Source organism: Asparagus officinalis, chromosome 8 (assembly GCF_001876935.1).
Source record: "Asparagus officinalis chromosome 8, Aspof.V1, whole genome shotgun sequence".
Taxonomy (NCBI): Eukaryota; Viridiplantae; Streptophyta; class Magnoliopsida; order Asparagales; family Asparagaceae; genus Asparagus; species Asparagus officinalis.
In genome coordinates this window covers 79,028,394-79,045,480 of record NC_033801.1, presented here as the reverse complement: position 1 = coordinate 79,045,480, position 17,087 = coordinate 79,028,394, and positions in this window count along the sequence as shown.

The window sequence follows — 17,087 nt, the reverse complement described above, 5'->3', positions numbered from 1 at the left end:
GTGAATGAATGTCTCACAATGTTTCATGCTTCATCGTCAGTTAGTCTCTACCTTGTGATTCTCTGATTGCTAGATGAAGTATGTTTATGATTGTAAAGTTTACTTATTAGTTTGTACAAAGGTTTGTAGCATCTTTTGCTTTAAAATTGGGATTATCCTAATATAAATTTACTTTTTAAGCATGTGGTGTTTGTGATTATTAGAACCGGGATTCGGTTAGAGTAGATCTCAAACTTGGGAATTGTATTCATCATTCGGTTATCATATGCCCGTTTGTGTCATGTATTATAGTATTATCTTTACATTATCCGTTTGACTGGTTACCATGTGTTATTTATTAATTATTTGCATTATATGCTTTTGTTGGATGCTCATTATATTTTCAAAGTATAGATGATAAAAGGACTACGTAAGAAAGCACTTGAGAGTCTTTTTGGTAGACATTCTAGAGGCGACGCACATGCCTCTACGTCAGGTATTTTTATTTATTTGTTATATCTGTACATTTCTATAAACTATTAATGTGAGCCTAACATTATTTTTTAACATTTCCTACACAGAACGCAGAGATGCTACACATGACTCGCCGCCACAGGACACAGGCAGCGGAGATGCTTCACATGATGCAGAGGCACATGCTGATCCTACACAGCATGCTGAGATACCATCGCCGCCGCCGCCGCTACGTGCAGATGTATTGGAGGAGCGGAGATATGAGCCGTATAGTGCAGCTGTAGAAGCTGCGCCACTACCACCAGATTCTATTCCAGATCAGCGAGTCCACGATCCGACGCAGATTTTCTCGCCGCTTTAGCTAGGAGACATGATTTCTTTAATATTTTTTTAACGTGGAAATCACAACGAATTGATGCGCTGGTGGCTTGCTGGAGATATATATGTGTGAGTCATTTATTTGGATTTTCATCACTTGGAGTTATTAGATTATTATTATGTTTAATACATTGATTTGTATGCTGATTTGTATCTCTTTTTTTATATGCTGAAGCGATTTTTCTTCCTTGATGATAACATTTGTGCCTGGACTTACTGCTTCACGCAAATCAATCTATCATTTAAGAGGTGGCGATCTGAGGTGAAGAAAAAATATTTCATTCAAATAACAAACGATTGGGAGCGCTTCTGGCATCTTGACGAGCGTGTAGATGGAGTAGAATTTTTTGCACTTTGTGATTACTGGGACACGGCTGAAATCCAGGTATTATTGCCGTGCATTTTTTCATTTTATATGTTGAATTTCTATATTTTTCTGATTTGACATTGTTTTCTAGGCTCAAGCTGAAATAGCAAGGAGGAACCGCAACGCTCCCCGCAGTTACGAGCATCACGGGGGCTCCAGGTCCTTTAGCCAGCATTATCATCAATTAGAGCTTGAGGTATATAATATATTAGCTTATAAATTGTCAATTTGAGTATACTTTGTGTTATGGGTTAATAATATATTTGAATGAAATAGGGAAGGGGAGATCTCGGACATTTTGCAGATCGTATTCTGACTTCTTGGAGTCCGAATTATGCTGATGAAGAGAAGAAGGCGAAGAACAGGGATCTGGCTGTAAGTAGCAGTTCATTTGTATATTCAATTTCATAACAATGCATCATTAAAAAGTTGACTTGCTCGGGTTATTTTGATATATCGCAGGAGAAATTACATGCCAAAGTACAAGAGCAAATATCTCAGTCTCAGGTCGGTTCTAGCACTCCGGCCCGGCTAAGTAGAAACGAGGAGGACTCCATCATCGAGACGGTCATTGGACCGAGTAGGAAGAACAGATACCGGTGGAGAGGATCCGAGCAGAGGCCGCACGAGTCTAGTAGTACCTACGAGTCTGCAGCACCACTAGGAACACCAGGAAGCAGTTCATTTCAAGACTCGATGGAGCAGCGGATGAAAGCGATTGAAGATTGGTAGTCGCAGCAAACAGCATATCAGCGGATTGCGGAGCAAGAACGGAGGCGTCGGGAGCAACAAGAATTAGAGTTCACACAGTTCATGTCGACTCAGTCTCAGGAGGCTCAGGAGGCATATAGGAGACGATTTATGGCGGATCAGGTAATATATATACTTTATTTTTTAAATTAAATGAATTAAATATATTCAATTCTTACTTAGTTATGAATATGCCATGTGACTTAATGATATCACACATCGATACACACTTTTACATACAAACCCTAACTCTAACCCTAACACTCAGCCCAAAATATATACATATAATATTTTTATGTGATGGTGGTGTTGATGGTGCGTGCGTGCGTAGTGATGGTAGTATTGGTTGGTGAATTAGTTAGTTAGTTGTGGTTATGTTGTTGTGGTGCGTGCGTGCGTATGGTTGGTTATGTGATAGCTTGGTGGGTGGTTTGGTCGTGGTGGGGGGGGGGGAGGGGGGGGGATTTGGGGGTGTGGGTCATAATTACAGGCCTAACCACCCAAAATATATACATATAATGGAGTTAAAGCATATAATAGTAATTTGATCCGATAACTGTTCAGTTCATGAAATGTCAGCTAGGATGGGGGATACATTTTTTTTTCTGGAGAAAAGAAAAAGAAAAAGAAGAAACACTAATAACCTATGTTCTTGGTATACAGGGACATTGCTAATGAGTTAACTTACAAGAATTAAGATTCTATGCTATTTCTTGATTTGTGTAGGGGGTATTTGGTTTCAGTGGCAGTTGATGAGTGGATGATTACTTTGGGTTTTCTAGTATTGGTAACTGGGAAGTGATTGGGTCTATTGTTTTTCTAGTTTGGGTCTTCTGGCTTGGTATTGTGTTAGGCAGAAATAATATTTTGGTTGGATTTTGCTTGAATATACACGATATAGTTTTTTGGGATTGAACATACTGAAAAGTTGATTCCTTTTGGTTGTATTAGGTGATTTGAGCAATTTTTTTTGTCTGATTTTGATAAAGGAAACACACTGATTGATAGTATATATCTTGTAGATGGGGATCATACTGAATTAACTTACAAGAAGTGGGGTTTTATGCTATTCCTTGATTTCTTTAGTGGGTATTTGGTTTCAGTGGTAAGTGACTTACAAGAAGTGGGGTTTTATGCTATTCCTTGATTTCTTTAGTGGGTATTTGGTTTCAGTGGTAAGTGATGAGTGGATGGCAGTTTGGAGCTTTTTAAGAGTAGGAACTTGGGAGTGGGATTGGTTTGCTTTGAGTTTTGTGGAATGGTATCATGTTAGGTATGATTTGTTTACTTTCTTTGCCTAAAATTTGTTTTTATCCAGTAGTTGGCATAATGATATGCGTCAGCTTAAATAGTGAAAAATGAATCATACTGAAATAACATGCATGAGATAGTTTTCTGGGATGGTTGCGTCAGCTTAAATAGTGAAAAATGAATCATACTGAAATAACATGCATGAGATAGTTTTCTGGGATGGTTATGGAACATACAAAAAGTTGGTTTCTTTCATACTGAAATAACATGCATGAGATAGTTTTCTGGGATGGTTATGGAACATACAAAAAGTTGGTTTCTTTTTAGTTGTCTTGGATGATTTGAGATACAAAATACTCCAACACATTATATGCAGTCTCCATGAGCTATTATGATACAACCAACCTTGTTGCATGTGAATACCACTTAGTCAATTTCAACTAGCCCCCCTAATAAAACTGAGATATCCCTTCATGTAAACCCTGCTGTTGCACGCCATTGTACCAAAGCATCTGCTTTGTTGTATGTTAAGACGGAGTGAATTGTTCTCCTTGTGTAGTGCAGCACATCGCTAAAGATAATACAGGCCTATGCTTGAGTAGCTCCGCTTTCTGAGTTTCCAATGGAGACGTAGCTTTGTATGAGTAGCCACTTTGCAAGAACCATATGTCACTCAAGCAATGTTCTATTTTAGCTGCCATGATACTCTCTCTTATTGCTATATTTGAATGTCATGTCATGTTGTTAACGTTTGATTTATATTTGCAGGCCGGGACTTCTAGACAAGGTGGAGCTGGTGATGATGATGATGATGATGATGATGAACAGGAGGACTGATTTATTTTTTTACCTTTGAAAACAATAAATGATTGTGTTGTATAAACAATATTATCATGCTGTGTACTGTGTAAACAACGTTTATTATGTTGGGATATTTTAATTAAATTATATGTGTTATATATGCGTGAGAATGAATATTATACTGCTGATTGAACAGGGTTTTAAATTTATTATATTATTGTACAGATTTTTTCAATTTTAAAATTATTTTTAAAAAAATATTGGAAATATTTAGCAACGGAATTGCCGTCGCTAAATAGGCTTTTAGCGACGGAAAACAAATCGGGCGACAATTGAATTTTCCGTCGCTAATATAAATGGCGACGAAAAATTCGTTTTATTTATTTTTAATTTTTTTTAAAAAATACATATAACGACGGAATATCCGTCGCTAAAACTTATTAGCGACGGTATTTCCGTCGCTAAAAGTATTTATAGCGACGGATAATCCGTCGCTAATGTTTTTCATATTTTTTTAAAAAAATTTAGCGACGGTTTTTCCGTCGCTAATATTCCGTCGCTGAAATTTAGCGACGGATATTCAGTCGCTAAAAAACGTTTTAGCTACCCTCACTGTGTTGACGGTTTTTTAGCGACGGAATTTTATTTATTCTGTCGCTAAAGTTTTTAGCGACGGATTTTTGACTTTTAGCGACGGATTTGTCCGTCGCTAAAAGTCCTGTTTCTAGTAGTGTCAAGGACTAACAAGTACTTCACATTGATGTGCTTATTCCTGCTACAAACTGTACAACTGCTTGATTGTTACTATACAACTTTACTGGTCTCTTAATGGAATCCACCACCTTCAGTTCACTGATAAAATTCTTGAGCCAAAAGGCATGCAATGTTGCTTCAAAAACAGCAACATACTCTGCCTCCATGGTGGATGTCATCACTAAGGAGTGCTTGGCACTTTTCTAGGAAACTGCCCCTCTAGCAAGCGCAAATATATAACCTGATGTGGATTTCCTACTATCAGCACATCCTGCGAAATCTGAATCTGAATAACCGACGACTTTAAGATTTTTAGACCTTCTGTAGACCAACATGAAATCCTTGGTCCTCTGCAAATACTGCAAAACCTTCTTTATAGCTTTCCAATGAGCTACACCAGGATTTTGCTAAAATTTGCCTAATATTCCCATGATATAACTGATGTCTGGCCTGATGCATGACACCGCATACATTAGACTACCAACTGCAGAGACATACTCCTCAGAGTTCACGAGCCTACGCTCAACTTCATTTCGCGGGCATTGAGATTTGTTGAACATATCTCCTTTGACAACTGGGGCTTCACTTGGTGCTCAAAACTTCATGCCATATCGTTGAAGGACTTTCTCAATATAAGCCCTTTGAGATAAGCCGAACAATCCTTTAGCCCGATCTCTATGGATCTTGATGCCCAAAACATAATGAGCATCTCTGAGGTCTTTCATATCAAAATGTCTTGAAAGAAAATCTGTAGTCTAATGTAGGAGATGAATATCGCTGCTGGCAAGTAATATATCATCTACATACAATACTAGAATGATGAATCGTCTCCTACTAATTTTGAGGTATATGCAGCGATCGACATGATTCTCTCGAAAGCTATTTGATGTTATTACTTGATGAAATTTTAAGTACCACTATCTGGAAGCCTGTTTGAGACCATATATTGACTTCTTCAATCTACAGACCAGATCTCCCTTAACTGCAAATCCTTCAGGCTGCACCATAAAGATTTCATCATTCAGATCTCCATTCAAGATCGCTGTCTTGACATCTATCTGATGGAGCAGAAGATCAAAATGGGCAACGAGAGCAAGAACTATCTTGAGAGAATCTTTCTTAGATAGTGGAGAAAAAGTGTCGACGTAATCAAGACCTTCTCTCTGCTTGAAACCCTTGGCCACTAGACTGACCTTGAATCTCTCAATGTTTCCTTCAGAATCCCTTTTGGTCTTGAAGACCCATTTGCATTCCATCACCTTGAATCTCTCAATGTTTCCTTCAGAATCCCTTTTGGTCTTGAAGACCCATTTGCATTCCATCGCTCTAGCTTTGTTCGCCTTCAGAATCCCTTTTGGTCTTGAAGACCCATTTGCATTCCATCGCTCTAGCTTTGTTCGGCAAAGGTAGCAACTCCCAAACAGAGTTCTTTTCCATTGATTGTAGCTCTTCTTCTATAGCCTTCAGCCAACCAGCTGCATGAATGTTGTCTCTAGCTTCTGTCAGATTCTGGATCAATGCATCCACTTTCCTGAAAATAGACCTTATAGTCATCAGGTATGGCAGATTTTCTGACTCTAGAGGATCTTCTAATAGCTTGTGGCTCTTCCGCAGGTACAAAAACATCTTGAACTGGAGGAGGAGGTGGAATGCTATCTGAAAGAGTAGGGAATCTAGAGATGACATCTAATAGTGGAAACGACTGCTCATCTTCTAAAACTTGCTCAAAACTCAGACTACGATGTTCTGAAGAAGCATTAGGATCCTCCAGAAACTCAGCATGCTGTGTCTCAAAGAACTGGGTAGACCGAGAAGAACAATAGAACCTGTAGCCCTTAGATCTTGCAAGATAGCCGATAAAGCAACACGACACTGTTCGGTCTTCTAATTTCTTAATGTCTGGATTATAAGGCCACGCCTCTATTATACATCCCCAAACACGCAGATGACCAAGATTAGGATCACTGCCAGTCTAAACCTTGAATGGGGTCTCAGTTACTGCCTTACAAGGGAGACGATTGATGGCATATACATCTATCTTCAATGCCTCACCCCAAAAACTTTTAGGCAAATCTGAATGACTCATCATGCTACGAACAACATCTTGATAAGTACGATTTCTTTTTTCAGCTACTCCATTTTGTTACGGAGAACCTGTGAGAGTATACTAAGGAACAATGCCTTGTGACCTCAAGTACTCAATGAAGGGACCATGATTTGTGGCATCCTGGTCGCTTTTACCATATAATTCCCCACCTCGATCATAACACACAGATTTAATCTTTCTTTCTAACTATTTTTTAACTTTAGCTTGAAAGATCTTAAAAACATCTAGTGCCTCATATTTGTGGTGAAGAAGAAAAATATAGGCATAGCGCGAAAAATCATCTATGAAGGAGATGAAGTATCGATGACCACCATGAGAGGGAGTGGGAAAAAGGTCCACAAATATCTATATGAATGAGGTTCTAAGCAATGGAAAAAATCACAGCAAATAGAAAATTACCACTTCCAAAACACGAAAACAACTTGAAACCGCTTAAAACTCTTGTGAAACACTAAAGAATCAATCTTCTCCTCTTGTGAAAGTTCCTTCACAAACTAAAGAATCAATCTTCTCCTCTTGTGAAAGTTCCTTCACAAAACAACTTAAAACCGCTTAAAACTCTTAAATAAACTTAAACGCCTTTATAAAGTTGTTTTAAAATTTTCTTGATTAGTTCAGAAGTTAAAGGGTATGTGATATATATAGGATCAAAAAATAAAGGGCAAAAAACCAAGAAAATATCACAAAACAACAAAATCTAAAAAACTAGCCGTTATGCCAATGGCTACTTGTTCGGTTGACTGTATGACACTGTTCGGACGACCGAATGCAAGTTGTCGGTCAACTAAAACACCCTGAGAAAAATCAGCTAAAACTTGTGTTCTGGTCGGTCGACCGAAAGGTCATGTTCGGTCAACCGAAATAGCGTGTGAAGCAAAACTGAAAATTTTCGTTCTGGTTGGTCGATCGGCATGACTTGTGCGGTCGACCAAAAACTGATATATGACAAAACAAAACCTGTTGAAAAACTAAATTTGAATCGTCTTTAAAAAATATCAAATAAATTCCAAAAATTGTAAAACTTGAGAAAATATTTATAAACATAAAAATGAACATGTTACAAAAATAAATTTCAAATTACATTTTCCATTTGTGAAAAATGATTGTTTTGCAAAAACTCAAAAATACGTGTTTGTATGAATACTTGATTTTGACATATGTTTTAAACTAAGTTATAAAAACATTATAAACTAATTTATGGATTATATATAAGATGTATACAAAGATTATTTTGTCCATAAGTCAATAATACAAAGATAACTTATGAATACCCAAATTGTGATGAAAGTAAGAAATGTGTATGTGTATATAATTAAGCTTAAAAGTATTGAAACATAAAATACACATCCTACAGTAATATACCATAAATTAGTTCCTTTAAAATATATTGACTACAACTCCCCCATCGAGCTTCTCAAAAGATGCAAACCAATCTCGCCTAGGGGTCACATGATAGGTAGTACCGGAATCAAACATCCAATCTGATGCATCCAAGTGGTTCACCTTCGGAGTAATCAGTAGAGAAAAGCTCGAATCATCAGAATCATCGTCTTTCGCAATATTCACCTCATTGGCCTTCAGGCCTTTTTTCTTGTCATTCTCCTTCTCCTTGAGTTTCGGTCAGTCTCTCTTTCAATGTCCCTGCTCTTCACAGAATGCACATTAGTTCTTTGCTAATTGGTGGCGGCTTCTTGACTTTGACCTCCCTCTATTATCACCTTTTGAATATGGGCTTCTACATCTCGTCGACAAGGCCTCACCTGAAGTACTAGCACGGGAAGTCTCATTGTCCTTCCTCCTCAAATCATAATTCGTCAATGCATTAGTAACTTCACTATAGATGATAGAAGATCTTCCATTCAACAAAGTAAGCATAAAGGTGTCATACTCCTCATCTGGTAAGAAGCCCAATAAGATAATAGCCTTGTACTCATCCAAAATCTTCTCATCAACATTCGCCAAGTCCGACAACAACTTCGTATAGTTGTTCACATGAGCCGCAAGCGAGGTATCTCTGGACATCTGGAATCTGAATAACCTACGCAACAAATATAACATGTTCTCAACACTCTTCGTAAGGTACTTATTGTTGAGAATTTCCCACATATTCATCGCTGACATCACCCCAATCACATCATACTTTAGTTCCTGTTCTAAACATGACCTGATCACCTCACAAGCGTTCCTATTCATCTTTTTCGATATTGCCTCTTCATATTTTGGTGGTCTCTCATGGATCATGATGGTCTACTCCAAGTTCTGAGCATTGAGCGCATCCTGTACGTCGCTCATTCACAAACCAAAGTTGATTTTGTCGTCACACTTCACCACACTAATTTTAGTGTTTTGAAAACCAACTTGAACTGTACTTACCATCGACTTGCTGCTTTCACCTTCTTCTCCCATTGCAAACTAACTCTAAGTTGTAGAGAAAGAATCAAACTTTGATAGAAATTTAGGAATTACCCAACTGAACCCTAGATCAGATTCTAAATAGATCTTATGTCCACACGAGGAAAGCGAAATCTCCAACAACAACTCATAATGCTATCTCTACCGAAACCTAGAACTCCAAGAACCAAGCTTCACACAAGAATCTTCCTCCACCTAATTCCAAAACCCTAGATCTGAAATCTGGGCTCTGATACCACTTGTTGCGCGCAGCGAAAATTTCGGCAGCACCTCGACAACAAAACAAGGGAGCTAGATCGCAATAGGAATTTCTGTTTCACAAAGGAAATAAGAACTAAAAATAAAATATCTCAACAAAGTGGGATATCAGCTCTTCCTCTCATCAGTTCTAGGACTGACCTATTGAGGAAACCTAAATAAGCTATTACAAATCACAAAAGCGAGACAAACTAATTTTACGTGCTTCGGTAAATTGCCTACGTCCACGGGGTAAGGAGGGGGGGATCTACTATTAGAGAGAGAATACAAATAGGGTTTACAATCACACAAGTTAAACCCTCACACAAACTCTCAAATCTCTCACAAAGGGAATGTCAAAAACCTCTCAAAAGCCGTTGAAAAGACACGAAATTCTGCGTTTTTCTTTTTCTTTGGCCGCAGCCGATTTTTTCCACCAAAGAACTTGCACCTCTGCGACTTTTCCCTCCGCCTGCACACACATCACGAAACACTAGGATGGGTATTTAAATTGTTCATTCGTGGGCCGCACTGATTCCGCAAACACTCATACCAAATCCGTAGGTGGGCCCCACGAGAAAAAACCTGTTCCGAAAAACACGTTCACGAAAAACGCGTTCACACACACGTGGGTGGGCTCCCACGTCACGTGTTCACAGTTGACACTGTAAAGTTTTCAAGTTAATTTTAACTTTACAATTTGATATCCCAAAATCCTAATTTTTTCCCTCAAATTTCCCAAACTCAAAAAACTAAAATTTATTAAAAAAAATACTCACATTAACATCCCTATGTTACATGTGAATAAAATTAACACCAAGTTTTTGCACTTCTAGATATCAAATTATCAAAATAGAATTTTAGTGTGTAATAAGAGAAAGCTATCAATAAAGTAGACAAATATTTAGTCATTATGTGCCTTTGAGTATGCCTTTGATTATTATTCAGAGTACAAATTGTTTGGGTCATTGAGAGACCAACAAGAACCCATGGGATTTGATAGATTTGTGTGCACTTTAGAAGATTTGAGGGACTAACGTCGCATTGTTAAAGATTTGTAGGAAACAATGTATCCAATGACCAAGTCCGTTGTGGAATAACACAGATGGGTAACGTTCAGTGCGCACCTAGGGGTGTCCAAAAAGCCCGGAGCCCGGGCCCGGAAACCCGGTCGAGCCCGGGCCCGGAAACCCGGTCGAGCCCGGGCCCGGAAACCCGGTCGAGCCCGGGCCCGGAAACCCGGTCGAGCCCGGGCCCGGAAACCCGGTCGAGCCCGGGCCCGGAAACCCGGTCGAGCCCGGGCCCGGAAACCCGGTCGAGCCCGGGCCCGGAAACCCGGTCGAGCCCGGGCCCGGAAACCCGGTCGAGCCCGGGCCCGGAAACCCGGTCGAGCCCGGGCCCGGAAACCCGGTCGAGCCCGGGCCCGGAAACCCGGTCGAGCCCGGGCCCGGAAACGGCCCGACCCGGCCCGGCCCGGCCATAACGGTCACAAAGGTGACCGTTGCCCAGCCCGGCCCGGGCCAAATCTGGCCTAACGGCCAGATTTGGTCTTTTGACCGTTTTGCCCCTTAAAACGGTCAAAAAACGGCTATTTTTCGAGGGTTTTTTGGTCATTTACCTAGGGGGCTGCTTCTATAAATAGAGGGGGGGTTTCAATTCATTTTCTCACAACAAAACTCATCTATTTCTCTCTCTACTACTCTCTTATACAATCTTATACTATCTCATACTAATATACTATCCTATAATCTTTTGTATTTTCTAATACTTCCAACAAATGGCTTCTGGGTCTGATTATGAAGAGCAACATGCAACTCCTACCGATCCAGAGATGAGTCCTCCTACAACAACTCCTCATCCTACCGGTGTTAATCCTGAATCTGGTGGCGACGAATCTACGGCACCAAGAGCTCCAAAAAGGCCGAGGTCTGATGTATGGAATTTTTTTGAGAAGATAGACGTCACCAAGGATGAACACGGTAGGATCATCTCTCAGAATGCGAAATGTGCGTTGTGCGGCCAGATATTCAAAGCTCATCATAAGAGCGGCACCAACCATCTCAAACGGCATATTGAAAAACACAACAAAGGCCAAAATCTACAAGGTGATATCCGGCAGTCTATGCTTTCCCAATCATCCTCTTCAGGTACCCTCGGCAGTTGGAATTATGACGCTGCCCGAGCCCGGAAATGCGTAATCAGGTTTATTGTTCTTAAAAACCTTCCTTTTAAATTAGTAGAAGATGATGAATTTGAAGATTTATTTAGAGATGGTTTTTATCCTGCATTTACAAAATTTTCTCGTCAAACCTGTCAACGTGATATTTTAAAATATTATGTTGAGGAACAGGGAAAAATAATTTCTTATTTTAAAAATTTAAACTGCAAATTTTCTTTAACTTCTGATATTTGGTCATCTAGAGTGCAAACTGGTTATTTATGTATAACAGCACACTGGATTGATGAAAGTTGGAAAATGTTTAAAAGAGTTGTTTCTTTTATTGCAATTGAAGAGTCACACACTGGTATTAATGTTGCAAATTTAATTGTTGAAGAACTTATGAAACTAGAAATTGATCAAAGAATATTTACTCTTTCACTAGATAATGCAAGTAATAATAATGTAGCTGTTGATTTTCTGAAAATAACTTTGTCATTGCCATGTCATGGTGAGCTTTTTCATGTTAGATGTATCTGTCATATTTTAAATTTAATTGTTCAAAGTGCATTTTCTGAAATTAAACCCATGATAGAAAAAGTTAGAACAGTTACTAATATGCATAATGCTTCTGAAATGAGAATTAAAAGATGGAAACAATGTTGTAAAAGAAAAAATTATAAGCCTAGACTAATTCCAAAAGATGTTGACCATAGGTGGAATTCCACCTATGCAATGTTATCTGTAGCAATAGAATATAAAGAAATTATAAATGATTTTATAAATTTTTATGCTTCTAGTTCTAGCTCTGGTAGTGCTTATGGAATAACTGAAGATGAATGGACAGTTATATGTAAATTAAATGAGATGTTACAAGTTTTTTATGATGCTACTATGTTATTATCTGGTTGTTATTATCCAACTATTACTTTAGCTGCTTTACAAATTTTAAATATTCAAAAAAATTTTACAAAATATCGTATGGATGATATTTTTGGAAGTATAATTTTTGAAATGGAGAGTAAATTTAATAAGTATTTTAGGCCTATTCCTCATATTTTTGGTATTGGTGTTCTTATTGATCCATGCTTGAAGGAAATTGGCCTTCGAAGTTTGTTACAATCATTGTATGGTGGACAGATTATAGACTTAGATGATGGATCCACCCTTACTGCTACTACTCATTATTTAGCTATTAGAAATTATTTTCAAACCTTATATGATGAGTATGCAGCTAGATATGGTGTAGCTACACAACAGTCTTCAGCTTCGGCACCTTCAGCTTCGAGCACAGGTCGAGGTAAAAGTGTAAGTTTTGATAGGTATGCAATGGTAGCTGAACTAACTGGTGGATCTGGAACTTCATCAGGATTAGATGTTTCTGAAATAGATGAATATTTTTCTGCTTCTTTAGTTAGATGTCAAGGAAATGCTTTAGATATTTTGCAATGGTGGAAAGTATATGGATCAGTTTCATATCCTATACTTTCCACCATGGTTCGTGACTTACTATCAGTGCAGGTTTCGACTGTAGCCTCGGAATCCGCTTTCAGCACAGCAGGACGTTTGATCGACGACCACAGGACATGCTTAGATCCGTATACTGTACAAGCGGTGATGTGCTTACAGGATTGGTGGAGATACGAGAAGCGAACACAAGGCATCGAACGGATTGCTATGATTGAAGATAAATTTGAAGAGTTGGGACTAGCAGATAGATATAATGATTAGATAATATTCATAAAATTGTAATTTTTATTTCTTAGCTTTAAATTTAAATTAAATTATTTCGAAAAAAGTTGCAAATGATAGTGATATGGGTGAGTAGGTGCCAACCTAGTTGGGATGTACTCATCTATTGTGATGCGACGAATTTCGAAATAAATTTATACTTGTAAAGGATTTGTAAAGGATTTACCGATTATTAATAAAGAAGTTATTTTTATCATTTTTTGTACTTGTAATTTATGTCATTTCATTTCAAGCTATTAATTAAATTTATGACATTTTTTATAATAATTTATGGTTTATGGTTTTGTTAAAATTTAAAAAAAAAATTCTAAAAAAAAAATCAAACCGGGCCGGCCCGGTGTCCGGCCCGCTCAGGCCCGGGCCCGGGCCCGGGTCCGGGCTTGGGTTTTGCCCGGCCCGGGCCCGGTTTTCCGGGCCGGGCCGGGCCGGGCCGGCCCGGATGGACAGCCCTATGCGCACCACATGGGCAAATAGAGTAGATGATCCGTTCAAGACCCTGACTCAAAATTGACTTAGGGAATCTTTTAAAGTAGCTTTACAAAAGTATATTTAAAAAGTAACTTTATTCAAGAAGAGTGACAATCTTTCTTATTTTTTCCAGTGAAGTACTCTCTCTTATACTCATCATACTACTCCTTTGCCCGGCGAGCGACCGGTCCTATGCCCGTCCTAAGACCATGGTCTCTTCAAATTATTCATGCAATTCTTTTTCTTTGAAGACCAAATGAGAGAGATAGAGAAAATTATAATCTTTTATTATCATTTTGCCATTATTGTAATGCAATACTTTAAAGAACTCGATTGCAGCCAGCTCCTTTTTATCTTTCAAATCGTATTTCTTTTCATTGAAAGGAATATGTTGGAAGTGAGGTTCTCTGACTAAAGGATCCAACCTCCAAATTTGGTAGGAAGGATAAAATTCAAAAAAATTACGTTATTCCCATATTGAATATATGGCGAACTCAAATACTTACTGGAACTTGGTAGTCTCCTCAAGTGCTTGACAGCGTATTTCAGGAATGAAGAACTTGTTTTCTTCGGGTCTAGTTTTATCAACATACAATTTGTGTATTAGGCCCTTTTTAATATATTCTTTGTGAGAAGGTATGAGCTCAAAGCTGGCTAGTACTCTTGATCGATCATATTCGTTTAATATGACCAACGAAGCTGATTTAAATAAGCTTATCCCATCATCCTTTAATTCTCTAAGGAATGAGAGCATTGCCTGATCATCGATCAGGTTCCTCTAATAACTGTTGAACATATCCTTTAATTTTATTTGTGTCTGATATTTAGAAATTTCAAACGTGAAATAGTTAACCAGTTCGACAAAATCATCAATTTTGATGACTGCTAGATCAAACGTGAAATAGTTAATCAGTTCGACTCAAGAATCAATTTCCTCTAGGATCGTTCTTAGATCTCTAAAGTTTGAACCCAAAGAATCTCGCATTTGCTCTTTTTGAGTTCTTAGTGCCTTTGACATAGTCAAGGTTGATTTACTCATAAGATTTTTCATGATACTTCGGCATCTATGGTATCCTTTCTCAAGGTCTTGAATTTTTTGATTCTTTTTCTTGATAATTTTTTCTAATGCTGATAAACACGCATTAGTATCTGCATTGAAAACTCACATTTCTTAGAGTTTCTTCGAGAGATTGTTTATAACAGTATAGTCTTCTTCAGGTAAATTGGTATTATATCAGTTTTTACTACTATTTCTTTGAACTAAAGAGGCTTTTTCTAATGTCCCTGATGAGCATTGGGCGCTTCTTAATCTAACTAGTTTTTTCTTCTGCTTCCCGCTTTGTTTTACCTTTAACAGGAACAAAACTACTAGTTGCCTCCTTTTTGTTGAGGGTCTCTTTGATGTTTAACGCACCTGATACAATAAGGATATTTATAGATGTTGTCAAGTGTCATAATTATTTTAATATACTAGGTTTAGATGAGTATATTTTCGTCTTCTAGGCTCCTCTACGTTTATTATGAAGTCTAGCCATCTCATTACCTCATTATATCCTTCAGTAAACATTTCCCTTGAGTAGTAAGAATCGGGCAATGATTTCAATGTCTTGTTCCTTAATATCCATGTTTAAATGCTTATTGAGGACTTGGTCATTTGTGGTATTGGGAAGTTATCTTACTTACCTTTTTCCTTTACCTCATTTTAAGGAGAAATCATCACCAATATTAGTAAATCCAAAAATATATCAAACAATATAAATATAGTTCTCTAATTTCATAGACCATCTAATTCTGCACACGTTCTTCTCAATTAAAGACTTGGTTTTCCTTTTGAGAAACTCTGCAACAGCTTGATTATCTGTTTCAATGATGAACTTGGATGATAATAAATATATTTTAAAGGAATTAAAGTATTTTTGAGAGCTACTAATTCCTTATCATATGTTGCATAATTTTTCTACGGTCTTTTAAATTTTAGAAAGCAATATGCACATATTTCATGCTCTAATTGGTTTCTCTGTTGTGGAATAACACAATGGGTAATGTTGGGTAATGTTCAGTGCGCCTCGTATGAGCAAATAAAGTAGATGACCGAAAGGAGACACGAACTAACATGGGCGCAAAGGATGTGGACCCCATTAGAGTCAGAGAACACAAACAAAATAAGCACATAGGTAGGGTTATCCAAACGGGTCGGCCCGACCCATCTCGGATTTCCGGGTCTAGGCCTGTCAAAATACGTAGCCCGGACCTGGACCTGGTTGCCCACTCGGGCTCCGGACCGGCCCAGATTTTTTAGTATTTTTTAATTTTTTTGCTAAAATTGATAAAAATTAGATTAGTCTTATTATATTTATATAAGTATGTATTAGTATATACTTACATATTAATATATAGATACATATTATATGCAAGTATATATAAGTATACATTAATGACCATATCATGCTATAGTTATATATAAAAAATATACAAGTATATACAATATATAAAATTAAAAATCGGGCTGGGCCGAGCCCGAGTCGAACTTCACCAACTCGGCTCATACCCATACCCGGAGCCCGACCGACCTGAATTATCTGAGCCTTATCCGGACCGGGGCCGGGCTCAGCTAGGTTCAAGCCAGACATCGGCCAAGAGCCCAGCCCTTGTATATTAGAGCATGATAAGTATGATATAAAATGCAGAAAAAACAATGCTTCTGCAACCACTCTGAACAATTAATAAACAACTAATAAAAAGTAATTCATGGTTCAACACGTATGCCAAAACCATTTGTCTTCATGCGGCGCTGGATGAGTCAAGATATGCATTTACTAGGATCCGACGAATCACATCGCTGCACTGCGCGCTAGTGTCCGTAGTACACCTGCTTAAGACCTATGCACCGTGTCCCGAGGACAATGCATCCAGTGCCCGCCAGTACATCACTGTCCCGTGAAGAATCTTTAAAACTAAATATAGACTAAATATCATAAAACCATCTTAACTATGGACGGTTAATTATCAGATAAACCATCATAACTTTCAAATTGTTAGAAAAGCCTAAAGTTAAGAGTTATCAGAAAACCATCTTTAATTTTAAGATTATCAGAAAAATCCCTCTAACAATTTCAGTTGCAATTTTCAAATGGATGGGTAAAAGTGCACGCCACTATTTTTACATGGATAAGTAAAATTACGCACTGCGATCTTTTCAA